Below are 16,491 nucleotides of genomic sequence, written 5' to 3'. Positions count from 1 at the left end.
ATTAATCCAAACCCATTCTTAGTTCTGTCAATAAAATGTCGTTGCACTTTGCCGTGGTGTCATGTATTTTAGTAAAATATGTCCATACTTTAGAATTTAGCGGCGCTTCGACACAATAAAAGCTAAAAAACCTTTGACAAAAAGCATGCACTGCACAGTTACAAACCACAACAAACAATATGGCCGACTAACGAATGAACGGGAACAGCAGACGACGGCCAGTGCGGGGGCGGAACTGTGTGTGTGTGTGGGGGGGGGGGGGGGGGGGGCGGCGAAGGCAGTACCACAGACACAAAATGGTTCAAATGGCTCTAAACACTATGGGACTTAACATCTGAGGTCATCAGTCCCCTAGACTTAGAACTACTTAAACCTAACTAACCTAAGGACATCACACATCCATGCCCGAGGCAGTATTCGAGCCTGCGACTGTAGCAGCAGTGCGGTTCCGGACTGAAGTGCCTAGAACCGCTCGTCCACAACGGCCCGCGTATAGACACAAGCAGACAGCCACTCACTCACCACTCGGATACCAGCTTTTTCTCCGATACCGAGTAAGTAGTGATAGAATGGATGGTTTCTAAAAGTACTCGGGATCGAAACAAAAGTATCGAATACTTATTTATTTAGCGGAGAACCGGGCAAAGTGGCCACGGCGAGCAAAATGACCATTGGGGTCCTGGGTGCTATGAGGTTCTGGTATGGCGCGAAGACTGCTTTAACTTAATCTTCCTGGAGGGCCCAGTCATCCGACGAAGTCTAACCTATTTGTTGTGCTGATCCTCAGAGTAATAATAATAATTGTTATGGATTTTAGCTATCCTGATGTAAGGTAAGCGGTCAGTTTGTATATTTATTGCGGAGAGGGAATGTGAATTGCGTCTTTTTAATGAAATTTTGTTGAAAGTGATCCATCTAGACTCCATAAACCTACTTTATTTACAGGAAGTTCGGTCGTGCTATTAAAAGGTATGCAGCTTTTGTGTAAAGGCGTCACTGCGTGCAAAAGTGACTATCTTGGCGGTGGATTCTGGCCTCTTTGTGTAGGGGAAAACGTAACGGCAGGGCTCCGTGGAAATACTTTCAAGCAAATCCTGATAACACTGACCTAGAAGCGGCAAGTACAGAAAGAGAAGAAGAAGAAGATAAGGGGGAAAAACGTGAAGCAGCCAAATAGAAGAAATAAAGCTTATTTCAAGTGGTTATCTATAGCCGATAAATATTTGAAAAAAAAAAACACTTTTTGTGCCAACAGCTGTACAGTTTTATACATTCTTATCACACATATGAAATGGAACAGCTATTGGCACAAAGATGTTTTTTCCCAAAGAGAAGAAAGGTAGTAAAAAAAGAGTGTGAAGAGCAGCAATCCCAATCGTAGAAGACCTCTTTTCAACGACAACGGTGAAGACATATTGTGCATGTACTGGGGAAAAAATTTCCAAATCAAGGGCAGTAGAGCAGTGGATTTAGTGCCGTTGTACTCCCTCTGGCACCACGAACTTTGTGCAGAAGTTAACGAACACAGTTTGACGTGTATTTGAGAAAAATATAGATCGAATAACGTTACATAATAAAATATATTTAGTTCTTTGTTGAATCAGTTTTTTTGGTCCTTATTTTTGTGTTTAAAGATAAGTTGGTCATGTCGGGCACAGTGCTCATTTTTCCTCTTTGTGAAGATTGAATTGTTTAAAGTACTTAATTTGATCCTGAGGTAGTTAAACTATTTCATATTATACTGCAATAGTTGTAAATTATAATTTCCCGCTTCTATGCACTTCCGTCTATTGCTACTCAGCTTAGAAAATATGAATACGTTAGCCCGGCCACTTTTCCCGCCTCTCCCCCATTTGTATCGAAACATCCATATTACCGAATGGCAGAAAGGTACTGTAATCGGAAGTACCCTTCGCCTCTCACCGCATGATAGCTTGTAGAGTTCGAGTGTAGTTATAGAATAACAGTCGTGACAGGAAACGGCAGAGGGGAATGGTCGGTGGCGTCGTTACGGCTGATTACGGCAAGGTATCGTTATGCTATCATCTGGAGAGACCACTCATTGAAGCCCGTTGCCACACACAGCAGCGACCACCTTCGGCACAAGCAACATCTCCAGGAAGTGCGATAACGTGTCGACTCGCATCCTCTCCGCCGCGCGTTCTTGCAGCCTGGCCGTGGCGTTTATCGCTTGTTTTGTTTAGTACTCCATCTCAAATTATCCGTCGTCTTGTTTTGAATAAATATACAAACGTCCAGCGCAATTTGAGGAAGTCAACAACTGTTGGAATTTATTTTCTCGTTCTAGGTGCAGTGTCTGCTGCGCTGGATGTATTTTCGCGACTTTTAAATCAGTGATGCACTTTGGTTTTGACGCGCGTTTATGAAGAATGCAGTAATAAGCTCTTTAGCCGACTATGACCCGCTGATAAACTCATAACGTTCCCGGAAAACGTGATCCATACTCACGGAATCTTTTCATAATTCTGGGAAGAGTGAACAGTAATACGAGATATGTGACTACCTGGTGCATCTTATCTGGAGTAGTGTATGAAGGCGTTACAATTCTGGCAACAGTAAATGCTACTGTGGATAAATACGCCATGTTTTGCTCCTGTTGTTATATTTCAAGGAGCTTATATCAATAGCTTATCCAACTATCGGCCTTTAATAGGATTCATAATATTCCAAATTTTAACACTTATTTCAGTTTTACTGTATTTAACGCCTAGAAAAAATATGGACTGTAAAGAGAAATTTCAACGTGAAATATTTTTTCAACAACATTCTCAATTTCACTATGAAAAACGAACCTCTGTTTGATTACAGTTAATGACATAACGTAACGCCTTCCCTTTGGCGAGTAGAAACTCCTCGCGCAGATGTGAGTGTCAGTTTCTTAGATTTCAACAGTAAGCAGAATCTCTGACAATGAAGCTGTATTTTGATATGTATATTGATAGTGAATAAACGTGTCCTTTTTCTTAGACAGTCGTAGAAATTTTTTATTTGACATTTCATAGCATTAAAAACCCCAAAGTACGTTTATCTCATCTTGTAATACGCTATTCACAATGCCACAACTGGAAACAACAATAGATGTCATAAATACAGCACTAGGATTCAAAATGAGCCTACATTACGTACGAGGTGGCTTTTCTCCTGTACAGAAAAGAGAACATTATGTTACCATAAAAACAGCTGGCTATTTCCCCTATTGACTATGGTTGCTGAGAGACTATTAAAATTATTATTAAACTAAAATAATTTTCCCTGACAAAGTCATCAACTCTGCAGAAATTTTTAAACGGGTAATATGTTCATGTTTTATTAGTTAAGGTGAATTAACTCGCATGCAATTTAAATATAAAGAAAAGTCATTAAAGTTGTCAGTATGTAATCGCATACTCAATGATATATTTAAGTTTATAAACGAACTGATATCGAGAACATGATCCATGGAATGTAAAAATAACTGAGTAGCTAATGAATGATGTTCTGTGCCAAAAGGCATTCACTATTCAGTATAGATTTCGCGCTTGGGGTAACTAATGAATTCCAGGACGATTTTGTGTTTCTCAATGGCTTCCTAAAACTGCAAGTGCTATAACAGTTAGGTGGGAGGTGAGAAAACTTGGATTTCATGGTCGAGCAGCTGCTCATAAACCACACATCACGCCGGTAAATGCCAAACGCTTGGTGTAAGGAGCGTGGACATTGGACGATTGAACAGTGGAAAAACGTTGTGTGGAGTGACAAATCACGGTACAAAATGTGGCGATCCGATGACAGGGTTTGGGTTTGGCAAATGCCGTGTGAAAGTCATCTGCCAGCGTGTGTAGTGCCAACGGTAAAATTCGGAGGCGGTGGTGTTATGGTGTGGTCGTGTTTTTCATGTGTTCACAGCACACGCCTACATTGATGTTTTAAGCTCATTCTTGCTTCCTACTGTTGAAGAGCAATTTGGGGGTGGCGATTGCATCTTTCAACACGATCAAGCACCTGTTCATAATGCACGGCCTGTGGCGGAGTGGTTATGCGACAGTAAAATCCCTGCAGCGGACTGGCCTGCGCAGAGTCCTGACCTGAATCCTATAGAATACCTTCGGGATGTTTTGAAACGCCGACTTCGTAATAGGCCTCACCGACCGACATCGATGTCTCCTAAGTGTAGCACTCCTTGAGTAATGAGCTGCCGTTCCCCAAGAAACCTTCCAGCGCCTGATTGAACGTATTCCTGCGAGGGTGGAAGTTGTCATCAAGGCTAAGGGTGGGCCAACACCATATTGAATTCCAACATTACCGATGGAGCGCACCACGAACTTGTAAGTCATTTTCAGCCAGGTGTCTGGTTACTTTTGATCGCATAGTGTATGACTTGTATCTGCCAGCCATCAAAGTTACTAAGCTGCAAAGTAGCTGTGTCTTCCGGCTTGCTAGTAGGTGGTTGGTACACTGGGGGCAGAAGAACATTTCGCCTGAGAAGAAAGCACAGAGATTGCTTTAAACTTTAGACGATGTTCCATAGATTTAGGACATGGAACACAGTGAACGGTGCGTCTTATGAGTGTGTTGCAATCATTAGGCCCCATAGCCCTTTCGAAGAAGGTTAGACAAATTACCAGCACCCTCATTCCTATTTCATTTCTCTTTTTACCCATGAAAGAACTGGCAAAGATTTAATGTGACATACATCTCGTCACATGGTTCTAACCATGCAGTTGTTTATCTAAAACATCATATACTGCTTGTAAGTGTGAAATGCCAAACTACTTCCAGTGGTGATCGTTGTGAAGGGAGAGATGATGCGTTAGTGCTGCATCCAGTCAGTCGAGATAGGCCTTCACTTTTCTTCCGTAAAGTCATCTTCTTGTTGGTCACATGCATGAAAGAATAAAGGGACTCGAGACTGCACTGAATATGCAGGTTTCATATTTGACATCCGTTTACGATGAAGTAGGTTAAGTACTGATCAGGATCATTGTGACAGGAAGGGTATAAGAGGGGAAAGCCGTGAACGACCTAGACGTGGCATCGGAGCTGGTGAGGGGAATTTAGATAATTGATCATTTTTGGAGACAGGATAGCATAAGAAAACTAAAGAAAGATCGGAAGAGCTATGGAAATCGTCATTAACGTCAGTAGTATATGATACAGATAAATTTTAGTTTGGTTATACCTATGTGTGTTATCTATCTTATTTACACTCAAACTTATTGCTCGGTAATATTCAAAACTAGATGATTTAAAAAAGAACGAGCATGTAACAAGTTAGATATATTTTAACAACAGTTTCATAATGTATATATTTCTCACGAAATTTTCTGACATAAAAAGTATTAAAAACGTAGTATTTTTTGCTATATCTAATGCTTTGTGTAAATATAAATCATGCCATGAGGAAATCAGCTATTAACAAGAAGTAAAAATAAACAGTGTTAATTCAGTATTGCAGGTTTACTTCGAAATATCATGGTATTTGTATAAACCTGACCTTGTTAAATTTAAATAATCGTATCCAGAAGCACTCTTCGCAGCTAATTAATGCATATAATCACAAGCGTGAGAGCTCGTAAGAAGGTGGAAACACGGCTGAAATACTAACTAGAAACCTTACTTTTAATTCAAAATAATGATAACATGTGGAGCAGCATCCATTTGAGAGAAAAGTAGCAAATGATAAAGATAACCTGACTGGTAAAAAGTTACTCTGACTGCAGTAAATCTATGATATACGCACAAGGTACACTACCATTTCCCGTGCAGTAGCTTGTTGAGTATAGATGCAGATGTAGAATAAACTGGATGATGAAGCCTGTAGCATTCTAATGATTTTGTGACTGCTACTTCCCAGTGCGAATAAATGTATCATCTTCTTTATTACTGCCACGTGAAATCATTTTAGATTACCTCTCTGTTGCAGCCTGATGTTGAGACTGATCCCAGGTGATTAAGTATCACTATAATTACTTAGACACACGTTCCGAAGAACATTTGAACGATTTTTTCATCGAAACGATGTGGCACGAATCAGTTTACAGGATATGTATATATAATTAGTTTAAACATTTACGAAAACATTATTTTTCAGTCCTACTTTTGCAAAAACAATTAAACTAGGGTTTTCTTATCAGGCTACCAGTTTAAATTAAAATTCGTCTGTGGTATGGAAGGAGTTATCTAGAAGAAGTAATATTAGGTTGCACTTAAAATTTGGTTTGTTACCTGCCGGAAATTTTATGTTACTGAGCAAATGATGAAAACATATTTTTTGATGATTACTGAATTCTTTGCCGACCCACTCACAGCTTTAATAATGACAATAAATGTCAATGTTTCTCCTAGTGTTGCAGGCACCGATATCGCTATTCTTCTGAAGTTATTATGGATTGTTAACGGCGTGTTTCATTACCGAATATATGAAGTACTGTTAAAATGCATCGTTCAAATGGCTCTGAGCACTATGGGATTTAACATCTGAGGTCATCAGTCCCCTAGAACTTAGAACTACTTAAACCTAACTAACCTAAGTACATCACACACATCCATGCCCGAGGCGGGATTCGAACCTGGGACCGTAACGGTCGCGCGGTTCCAGACTGTAGCGCCTACAACCGCTCGGCCACGACATTAGTGGTGGAAATGCACTAAATATGTTAGGAGGTTTATTCATCAGTTTACAAGACTAGCAATTATACAAAGAGATATAGTAGCTGAACGTGTTACATCTATTATTGGTATTACTCTACTTGTTGCACAAAACCAAATACAGCGTGTTTGTTCAAAATTAGGGGAGAGCCAATTTTCGGAGAACCACTTAATATTTGAAAACATGTATGACGAATTAGTCTGTTGCTTTGTCACAAATGGGATGATGTGTTGTAACGCTAGAGTCGCCTGCAAAAAGTACCAGATCTGCCTGATAAATGTTAAGTCGAAGGCCATTCACATATATAAGGAATATTCTTGGATCGAATACTGAACCCTGTGGATTCAACAACAATGAAGCACTAGACGTTTATAAAATATGTAGGGTGAGACTTCCTCAAACACATGGATGGCATCACCCATCATTTGCTTCTGTAAATGAACGCTCTGGCGACTGAATCGGTGTCCCCACCTGCTGTCCTTGGAAATGCCCATTTAAGGGAGACCACGTAGCAACAGGACCGGCAGATGGCGTTGGGCCGTGCGCCCAGCTGAACTACGGACCCTGACCCGCTATTATAAATAGTGAAACGCAGGGCGACCTAGCTTCCAGTTGTCAGCAGGACAGGCCATAAGCGACTTCGTGCCACCAATCTCTGTAAGTCTTCTGTGACACTTCCACCTCACCCACTCGCAAAGCAGCTCATCTGTGTTACCAAACGCGTAGATTAGCGAATCGAGGTAGCAACTAGAGGATTTGTCTCGTTTCCGAAGCTGCGGATAGTACATCGAATGTGATCGTCCGTATTGTAAAACCGGAAGTCTGTTTGACATTACACGAAACTCGTCACATCTCTGTATGCAGCTCATGTCCGGTGCTTCGATGAAGGGATTACAGCTACGTTCTTTGTACGGCCGCACCAGGTTTGCCAGCCACCGTTGAGTGCCATTCTGTGGACTGCCCGTGACACTGAGAAGTTTAAATTAAAAGGCAGACTTGTGTTTCAGACAAAAACAGGTGATGAGTCCTAACATTTACATACTATTCAGGAATCTCATTTGTTTCCACTTCGATGCATTAATAACTCAGCATATTACTATCATGAATATTTATTTACTTACTGTTTGCCATTATTTCTCATAGAGGTCGGTCCTTAAACGAAACTGTATTTCCAAAGTCATCACCTTACGCCTATGTGTTTATTATTTATTTATTCCTTCATTGAATGGCCTAACGACCTAATATCACTACTCATCAGCATCACAGATATAATAGAGCTAGACACATTCACAGAGACAATTGATTAGAACAGTGCATTACAGTTGTCACATGTGAAAGATTTCAAGGGCGGTCCCGTTTTGGTGAGACTCGAGTGTTGTTGTAGTACTCCGATATTTAACGAATTTTCACGAGGTGCACCAGTTATGCATTTTACTTCTTATTACACTGCCGATATTTGTGCCACGGATTTACAATCGTTTGAATACGAGTTACCACACTCTCATAAATGTGCTGCAGAAATGAAGTTAATATTCGGTGTTTACATTCATAGATTCACGTGTGCAAGGAAGGCTGTAGTTTAAGTAGCGTTATCTTGTCATCGTGTTAAAAATAAAGAATAGAATATATGTTTACATTGCGTTTAGGCGGGCTTAAGTGACCTTGACTGACAAAATAAATCAGAATAAATTAAGATAAGCCACCAGTGAACTAAGCAGAAGTGTGAAAAACGTAAAATAAGTTCATAATGCTGCAATTTTTTTAGCTAGGTATTCTTTACGTTAGAAATTACATTCTTGTTAAATCATGACTATCATTTGGATTCTATTACAGATTTGTGTTGACATACAACTAAAGTTCGTAATTTGTGTCGTTTTTCGGTTTTTTGGTGTATTTTTAACCGTTCGTGCACAGCATTTTCTAAATAAATTTTATCATGTATCAACAAAATTTATTACTAAAGATTTGCGTAACAATGCGGTTGATAAATAAAGTAGAAAAAAAATTTAAAGAGTTGCATTAGAAAAGACGGTTTTTTTTCTGCAGGTGTGTAGTCTTTAATCTCTGGGCCAAACTTGGTTTCATTATAGTCAATAAATTTTCAGTAAATCGCTGATAACTTTTTTTTTCTTAACCTACAACATAAAGGCTACACACAGACTAAGGCTTGTGATCCCGTTATAATCAGCAATAGTACAGATTTTTTACTATACCTTGGTAACTGCCTCACAAGCATTCATAGTGATTTCAAAATTTGTCTCGTAGAAAAATTCGGCATAACGTAAGCAAATGACTGGCGAGTTTCTCATACTACGACTTAGCGAAAAGACCAAGATTTCATAATCAAGCTACCTGCTCTTAGCTTGGTCAGAAAGATAAAGCGATCTGGAATTAATATGGATGGCAATTCGCAGCTGTTATACTGTTTCATTTTCCTGATCATCAAGCGATCATTTTCAACCAAACACTGTTCTAGTCCCCATTACTCACTGAAGAGAGGTACCTTTATTGCAATGATGTTTGTATGAGTATGTATGGTCGTCAAGGCTGATTAGAGTACTTTCAATTGATGTCTATATTGACAGTAGCACACTTAGATAAATTATAACATGGTGAAGTCTTATACAGGCAAAAATGTGCATTTTTGTATATGTGCTTATAACAATACACAATGTAAAACAATATCAGAGTTTCTCGTCGCATTCAGAGCAGTATTACGGATTCTACACGCTGTAGATCAATAACAGACCATGACTTGCACGTGATAATGAAGTGTTTTCTGTGGTATAATGATTTCGAGCTACTATGAATGAATATTTTGGAAATAAGCAGTATACTCATACCCTTCTCGGGCGGCTACCTCCCATTGTATTAGATGGTTCTCTTAGATAATTTTCAATGTATATTAAATTAATTTTAAATCTACATATAACTGAGTACACTTTATTACATGACCAAGTCATCAACCGACAATTTACATCTCACATATACACATATACACATATGCACTAGATTACACCTGTAATCTTTATTTCTGCTTAATTATTTAGTCTCACTGTTTTGACCAAGATATGAAAATAAAAACAGCAAAAACCTGTGCCGTCCACTTACAACAACCCGCGCCCCTCCTCCCACCTCCTAGGGACAAAAGTTTGTGCGAGTTTTTCCTGAATTGGGTGGTACATTACCCAACAGAAAATCCCCTAACACGAATTTTTTTGTTTTGTTTCAACGGCCTTCTTTCGAGCCAAAAGAGCTATGATCTGGATACAAAGAACTGCAGTTCTCTAACAGCACATCTTGTCCCGTTTAGAAGAGAATGAAAATAAAAATGAAAAAGAAAATAAAAGCTTCAACCACCCACTTGGTCTATCAGCCGCACCCCCTCAACCAGTTTTGCACTTTCCCTTTCCACATGTCTCCAACAACGAGCATACGAAAAGGCTCTACGCACGTTCCTGTCGAATCTAATCCTCCGACATAAACAAATTCCTTGAGCTCTTCATAATTATTTACTTTTATTTCATGCGTACATCTTTCAGGACCTTGTCTTGTACCTCTTGTACCTTACTGGTTATATTGCCTTACACAAAAATAGCTTCCGTGTTCTGCAATGCCCACAGTTAACCACTGTCCGTTTAACCAGTTATGTAATGCGCGAGTGTTATGAGAAAACAGGAGGAGACGCTGGAAATTCATGACGAACCGTAAAGCATTAAGTCAGAAGTGACATATCTTTTAGTTCGTGGAACGGTTCATGATATCGAAATGAGGTTTTCGGCGAATTATGGGTAGCCAGAGGGACAGATACTTTTGTTGTATATGTTAAATCTCTTAATTTTTGTATCAACCGAGATATTAGTGTAGATATGCCTTTTTTTTTGATGGAACGCTATACTCTTTAACACCATTCAAAATCTCTAAAAAATCCGACTATAGAGACATAACGCTTGTTAATGCTAGTGTTGAAATGTGCACAAACTGAACGGCGAGATGGCTGGAATCGGTTATTGCAGTGTAAACTCCGCTAAATGGAATATCATGCCATGATTCGTGGTTATATGCAGCAAGAAGATGGGCTTGCGCTGCAAAGATAAAACTAGTTTTCTCTTGGCTCTACTTTATATGGCATACAGTATATAATAAGTTTCAAAGTCTTTGCATCAAACGTCTAGAGGTGATAGATCACGTCAAGAAGAACAACTTTTGTTAGAAACAAAATGTAAGCTGGCACTTGCAGGCGATCCTAGGCGTCCTTTTATTGAACTTTCCGACCCTGGGACGACGACATTTCATTGAACTAGCAGAGCATACTAACCAGATGTGTTTCATCTGCGTACTAACCAGCCCAGTGAAATAATAGGTTTCAAGAAGAAAATCTTAATGGAGAAAGATAGTTTAGAAGTTGGGCCTATCTAATTTCAAAGGGAGCAGATGACTGCATTATAGGCAACACACATTGCATACAAATGCAGCAGGCTGCCTACGGCCTGCTGCCTCTCCTGGACATAACCAATTACATATTATATATTATTATATATTATATATTATCGCCGGGGGGTGTCAGCGAATACTCCATCTCTAACAGAAGCTGTTCGCCATGGGTTGATTTGTCACACCTAGACGTCTGATGCAAAGACTTTGAAGCACCCTGTAGTAAGAGTCAGCTATGATTTTCAGAAATGGAAGAATATGAGAACTTCTAGCCTATCAGAAGGCTCTCATGAAAAATATTTCAAATGTGTGTACATACGTGTAAGTGAACATCTTTCGTAAAAATAAGCAAACAATCATTAAGCTTGGTACGACGACGGGACCATTCACGAAACAAAAGTGGTGTTGAGCGACTCTCCCCGTATACTCTGTGACACTGTGAGCATAATATAGGGTGTTTCATAAGTGATGGTCAATATTCAGGGAGGTGACAGGTATGATCATTCAAAATAAAAAAGTCAAGTAAACATGGGGTTTAGAACACATGCCTTAAGAGCTACGACTAATTCTTGATCTTCGATACTGCGAAACAAATCTCTTCTATTGCAAGCTCTTTGCTTTCCTTATTTTGGAAAGCGGTAGTATAGACTAAAACAAGAAAAAAATGTCCAGTAAACATGTGCTCTAAAATGCATACCTTAAACTTTATGAGCACTTATTCATTAGAGGAGTTGTGTTACAATGTAGCGAAAATGTTTCAAAGTAGCGAAGATGAACAAGTGCTCATAGTTCTTAAGGTATGCATTTTAGAGAACCATGTTTACTGGATTTTTTTTCCCTTTTTGGTCCATACTACCACTTTCCAAAACATGGAAAGCAAAGGGCTTGCAGTAGAAGAGATTTGTTTCACACTGTCGAAGATCGAGAATTGATCATAGCTCTTAAGATATGCGTTTTAAACCCCATGTTTACTTGACTTTTTTGTTTCGAATGGTCATTCCTGTCACATCCCTGAATATTGACCATCACTTCTGAAACACCCTGTATTATTGCAAATTGTATACAGAGCGACCACGAACTCCACCAAAAAATTTTTGATTCTTCAGGGATATTTCTTAGAATTTTCGCTATAAAATGCCCGTCATCTCCGGTGCCTTGTTACAGAATAATTACATCCGTTTTTATTCTTACCAGTTTGCCTTCGCATCGGTCCTGCACTGAAAATACCTGCACAACGGTACAAATGTAGACAATACGTGCTGTGTGCACTTGCTCTTGACAGCAGTGAAGACCTGTTTACTCTTCGCTCTCAAGTGTGTATTCAATGCTGCTCGTTTCTGTCTCGAGTTTGTTCTTCCAGCGGTGTTGTTCTACGTTCACAGTGATGCACAGCAGTGTGATAGGTTTGCCGATGAAGTTTTGGTCGATATGCACCTCGCGTGTGGGTTGGCTAAATGCATTGGAAGAGTGACACAGGGACATTACACTGGGCTATTCTCGTAGCGGCGACAATCACATCACAGAACTTGGTCATCTGCCTGATAGCTGTTTCATTATTCCGTGTTTTTTACGATAAGTTTTTGACTGTTGTGAAGATATTTTTATAGAAACGAAATTAGTTGGTGTGACTAAGTAAATTGTGTTTACATTATTACTCCACAACAATCTACCGGAAACGACGGATACCAAAATAACTCAGCAAATATTCCTGACGAATCTCAGAAATTTTGTGGGTGGAGCTGGGGCTCACCCCGTATGAGGCGGCACTGTTGCTGTTGAGGCAATTGGGGACAAAAACAAATTACTACACTACATGAGTAATTCAGCAGTTATAACACATACTTTGATTAGGAGAAACGGAAACCTAAAGAGGAACAAAATCCAGTGAATGACTGTTTCATTTCCAGACACTGAATGAAATTTACAGTCACATTTATTTGCATGAGCCAGTGAATGGCGTAACATTTGTTATTATCATCGTATAGTAGTTTTGTGCATTCCTCATATGATGTTATTGCTTGTTAACAACAAATTAAGAATGTCAAGCATGTCATTTAAGTCCAAATGGTAACTAAAACAGTGCTCCTACCTCTACGACCTGCCTCACTCGCTATTCTCCACGCCATAAGCAACATATTTCAGAAAAAAATAATTGCCTGTTTTTCGGTGTCCTTTCCTCCGTCGGGCACTAGATGTGTCGCACATCAGCAACTCCTTCTACAATCAGGAAAGATAATCTGAATGTGTCATTTTCTGTTGGCAGCAGATTCACATATGCATACATTCCCGTTTCTCTTCTGCCCTTTTTCTCCTTTTACTTACCGTTAATCCTGTCTAGTTCGGTTGTACTCAGGGATTGGAAAATTTATTTCATACAACTTTTCGGCCGGATGCCTTCCTGTCGTTGCAGTCGTCATTTCCCTAAGGGATGGAAGCCGTGTGCGACAGAGAAAAAAAATCTAGCCCAAAAGTGATGACAAAGGATCCGTTTCGGACGGCATGTAACCTTTAAAACTCCCGAAAATAGGGAAAATTCATTTGTACGTCTCATGTCTGCAGCTTAATAGTTTCCGGCAAATCGAAGAATTAGTGATTTCGAACCGTTACTCTCTTGAGGAGTAAAGCTCTTTGTGACTGGTGCGCTATCGAATAGTACAGGCCTGCGTTCAGTTCAGTCAGCTCCCGTGAATGAGCATTGTTTCACACACATACTTCATTAACAATATGTGGTGCAAAGTCAACATGGTTTACAGTTACACACTTTATAAGAAGAAGAACAGGTGATCAAACACATGTCGTAAAGTTCGTAGGCTGATCACTTTTCTCGTTATTCACAAAAAAATTTAGAACTATACGAAACGTGAGCGACAGCTTTCTTTCTCTTGCCGAAGGGTGAAAAAATCGGTTAAAGAAGTAAGATCCAAACCCATGAGCGTGAAAGTTGGCTGATATGAAGACAAACTTTATGGCATTATTGCTTCAACATGGACATGTCACCTATTAAATATTTTATTACGAAAAATATTGGCTATTCTCATACTATTTTGTCTCCTTTTCGTGGTATGTTATCGGCTATTTGTTTAACTGCTATCAATTTCCAAGTGACTTCGGATTCATATTCAGGCACTAATGCTCTGTGATCAATATAATACACCACCACAAGAATGTCGGGAGAATATACTCAATCAACTTTTCGTGTAGACTGTAACTCAGTCTTATCGTTACCACATCAGAAGATGCTGGCGTACATTATTCAAATGTACCTGAGCTGGTATATCATTTCGGTCATAGAGCTCTGTTGACTGAACATGAAACCTTGTTTGTCTTAAAAAATTATGAAAAACAAATAATGCAGATGAGAGGAGAAGAAATACTTTGAAAATATCTTTATTCTCGATAGTAAAATTATAAATTTGGTCATGGCCTCATTTTTCACCGCTTTTCCTTCTTTAACATGTCTACAATGCATTAAAATCAACAAATTTATAAAAAATTTTAAAGGACATCATTGTCGCCTATGACTGTAAAGCTATTTGTTCGCTTAATCCACTGTAGCAGTTTCGATCGCATAGCCATTTCAGATTGCAGCACATGGCTAAACGACAAAAACCGTTGTAGCGCATTTTATTAATAAATTGTTTTAGTAGACTTAGGCGACGATGAACTGTCTCAAAAATCTAATACTTCAGCTTCTCAAAAAGCGTTAGACTTGGTACATGATACCGATCAATTACATTTCCTTATTTTCAGGTGTTCTAGAGAAAACATCTAGTTCGAAAGGGGTCTTGTGGGCATGACCTGTATGGCGAAGCTTACCGAAGTTAATGAGCCCCAGGGTCTGGCTCGTCCCTGTTAGATAAGTTCGATGAACTATTGTCAGCCGAAAGCGTAGGACACGAAAGCAGCGGTAGCCTACCCGTCGTTCTCCGAAGAAGGAATACACATAAATCACCACCTGTGGCCGCGCAGTGTCCTACTGAAATATGGCAAGTGGAGTTGTTGCCTCGCATCCGAAAAATTCTACAATGTTGTAGCAGCTGCTGTTCAGATGGCCTCCATTGCGTTGGAGCACACATGGCTTGTTGTACCTATTAACACCCCAAATTATCACACCTCGTTTTTCTCTCCTTCACCGCTCCCTAATTCAGGGTGCCGTGCTGCGATCACTGCAGTAGCGTCTAATACGTACACTGTACGATCAAAAGTATCCGAACATTAATAAGGGATGTCAAGATGACGGTTTGAGATCTGCTGGGGTTGAGGTTTGGACCTCTGTGGAGGAATGGCAGGCAGTTCTTCCTCAAGAGCCGAAACCAGAGAAGGAAGTGACGCTGGACGCTGGGGTCTGATGCTAAATAGAATTTCCAACTCATCACAAAGCTGTTCCAATGGGTTCAGATCTGGACTCTGGGCAGGCCAGCGCGTTTCAGAATTGTTGTTGTTCAAAAACCACTGTCAAACAGATCGTGCTTTATGATGGGGTGCTGTACAAAACGCAGTGAACTGTGTTCATATCTTTCGGCATTCAGCGTTTTCTTAAGTGCAATAAGGGGACCGCACCATAGCACCGAAAAACCCCCCCTTACCTTAACATCATCTCCTCTGTACTAACTATTGGCGCTATACATGATGGCAGGTAACATTCCCTAGGCATTCGCCAAACCCCAAACTCTGTCAGATTACCGCAGAGTACAGCGTGATTCGTCGTTGCAAATCACTACTTCCCAGTCATTCACATTCTGGTGGCGTTGCTCTTCTGGCCACCCCATGGGTTGCTTAGCAATGACTACAGAAATGTGTGGCTTTTAAGGAGCTGTTCGATCGTTATACCCAAGCTTCTTAACTCGCTACGCGCAGTCGTTCTGCTAGCTGGGCTTTGGAATTGTCGAGTAATTCCATACACTGGTTTCATACCATTTCTTACAACCACCCAGAAATGCTCGACTGTAGGTGACCCTCAGCACATGGGGACTGCCTGGTCTTGGTTTGGCTGTTATTGTTTCTTCACTTTTCCACTTCACATTTCCATACCCTATAGTCGACTTGAACGGCTTTAGAAAGGTTGAAATGTCCTTGATGAGTTTGTTACTCCCATGACATGCAATGGCTAGTCCACATTCGAAGACACTGAGCGTTTCCGACCGACCCATTCGGATGTTACCGTTACTCTACTGACAACTGCTGCGTCTGGATCACGGGGTCCCAGGTTCGATTCCCGGCCGGGTTGGGGATTTTCTCTGCCCGGGGTCTCGGTGTTTGTGTTGTCCTCATCATTTCATCATCATCATCATTATTCATGACAGTGGATAGATAGGACTGTGCAAAAAATTGGACTGTGAAAAAATTGGGACTTTGTACGAGCGCTGATGACCGCGCAGTTTGAGCGCCCCACAAACTAAACATCATCA

At 40.1% G+C, this 16,491-nt stretch overlaps 2 protein-coding genes across 6 annotated transcripts in view; one reads left to right on the top strand and one right to left on the bottom strand.

Annotated features, from left to right (window-relative positions):
• The window catches only part of LOC126480813 (uncharacterized), a 222,204-nt gene that overhangs the window by 140,525 nt on the left and 65,188 nt on the right, over positions 1–16,491 (bottom strand). The window lies entirely within an intron of this gene.
• LOC126480816 (neuroparsin-A) overlaps positions 7,182–16,491 on the top strand; it is a 153,461-nt gene continuing 144,151 nt past the window's right edge. For 2 of the 4 annotated variants that reach the window (XM_050104146.1, XM_050104149.1), the window contains exon 1: positions 7,182–7,306. The gene's annotated coding sequence lies outside the window, so the exon portion shown is untranslated. The remainder of the gene's footprint in view (positions 7,307–16,491) is intronic. The other 2 variants (XM_050104147.1, XM_050104148.1) reach the window with 2 other exon arrangements.

Source organism: Schistocerca serialis, chromosome 5, assembly GCF_023864345.2.
Source record: "Schistocerca serialis cubense isolate TAMUIC-IGC-003099 chromosome 5, iqSchSeri2.2, whole genome shotgun sequence".
Lineage (NCBI taxonomy): Eukaryota > Metazoa > Arthropoda > Insecta > Orthoptera > Acrididae > Schistocerca > Schistocerca serialis.
The sequence above is the reverse complement of the archived record's forward strand: the minus strand, read 5'-3'. Positions and strand labels throughout refer to the sequence as shown.